This window comes from Emiliania huxleyi (genome assembly GCF_000372725.1).
Source record: "Emiliania huxleyi CCMP1516 unplaced genomic scaffold EMIHUscaffold_98, whole genome shotgun sequence".
Taxonomy (NCBI): domain Eukaryota; phylum Haptophyta; order Isochrysidales; family Noelaerhabdaceae; genus Emiliania; species Emiliania huxleyi.
In genome coordinates this window covers 505991-507741 of record NW_005194754.1, presented here as the reverse complement: position 1 = coordinate 507741, position 1751 = coordinate 505991, and the positions used below count along the sequence as shown (strand labels likewise).

General features: G+C 62.5%; 1 protein-coding gene across 1 annotated transcript in view; it reads right to left on the bottom strand.

Moving 5' to 3' along the window:
- EMIHUDRAFT_417255 (hypothetical protein) overlaps positions 1 to 1751 on the bottom strand; it is a 3041-nt gene that overhangs the window by 413 nt on the left and 877 nt on the right. The window lies entirely within an intron of this gene.

The following is a 1751-nucleotide window of genomic DNA, read 5'->3' as shown; positions in this document are numbered from 1 at the left end:
AGAGGGCGGGCCACACGCGCGCCTCGTCGTTGTCGATGAGGCACTTGACCTCGAGCTCGTCCTCAACAAACTTCTTGAGGGAGTCGAAGTCGCGGCCGCCGCTGTAGTCGGTGCCCTTGGGCGCCTCGGCCGTGAAGTACTTTATCGTCGGATACCTGGGCGGCGGGCCGCGGCGGTGGCGGCGGTGCGGGGCTGGGCGGCGGCGGAAAGCACGCGGTGGCGGCGCACCCCCGGACCTCGTACGTCTCGCACAGGTCCTTGGCGGAGGCGGTGCAGTCCGCGTCGCCTGGTTGCGCCGGGCGCGTCATGAAAACAATGAGGAGAGCGCGGTGGCAGAGTTTGGCGATGTGTCGTGTGTGTCACACCGATGACAACCGAGCTTGAGGAGGAGTACTCGTCGCCGAGCTGGTCCCAAGCCGGTTTCATCGACTTACAATGCCCTCACCAAGGCGCGAGGAACCTGTCGCACAGCGGTGGGGTGAGTCCTGGGCGAACGGTGGCGGAGACGGGGCGGCGCGCGAGCACACTTGACAAAGGCGTTCTTTCCGGATTTGGTGACCAGGTCGTCGAAGTTGGAACCCGTGAGCTCGACGGCCCCAGCAGACGCGCCGGAGATTAGCCCGAGAAGCGCGGTGGCGCGCAACATATGGGGTGCGATGACGTGTGCGGCCAGTGCGGTCAGTGCGAGAAAAAATTCTTGGGTCGCCGACTGCACTCCAAGAATTTGGTGAGAAACTGCGGAGAGAGAGGAAGTGGTAGACGCCCGAGGGTGGGCGACGGCTAGCACTCACTCTTCTCCCCTAAAATCCCTGTGTGGTGGCGGCGTACCGGCGTACCGTCCTCCCATCCCTCCCTTAAAGTCTCTGTTTTCTTTCTTTTTCTTACTGCACTCCAAGTGCTCCAGAGCTCCTTGTCTTACTCGTTTGGGTACATTCTTTTTTCCGTTTTTCTTTTTTAAAAGAAAACCGTGGGATAGGAAGAGGCAGACGCCCAAGGATGGGCGACCTACAAGCTCACGCCTCACGAGACACGGGTGCGCCCTGCCGGGGGGCGAGGGAACCCGAGTGCCGAGATGCTGCTTGCTCTGGGGCGAGGCCTCGCATCGACGAGACAGCGAGCGCACAGTTCCCACAGCAGGCTGGAGATACCTCGCCAAGACAATGGGACATGCGAACGACGTACCCAAACAGCATGCATCGGCTTTCTACAGGCCTGAGACCAGCAACGTGCACAGCCGAGTGAGGAACTACGAGATTGCAACCGTGGTAAAGAACCCGCTCGCAGCTCAGTCGATCAGGTCCTTCGCCTTGAGGTCATCGAGGATCATCAGGCTGGTCACCGAGAGGTCGGCGCGTGGGCAGTCCGAGGCGATCCAGCGCAGCTCCTCCACCTGTTGGTAAGTCGAGGCGTGCGAGGGCGCTGGGCTGTGAGCACCAGCCGTGCGAGGGCGCTGTGAGCGGCGACCTCATCGTTCGCAGCCAGCGTTCCATCATACTCGGCCGTGAAGCATGTCATCCTCACCATCGTGCCTTCCGGCTTGCCGTGGGCCTGCGCCTGAAATACGCCGTACGGCTCGATGGTGCCGTCGATCAGCTCGACGCTCAGCTCCTCACGGCACTCTCGCCTCAGCGCTGCCTCGTCGCTCTCGCCGGCCTCGCGCTTGCCTCCCGGCGTAAAGAACGCGGTTTTGCCTCGCGAGCGCGCGACGAGCTGCTTGCGATCGCGCACTAGCACGAGGGCTAACTTGTCGA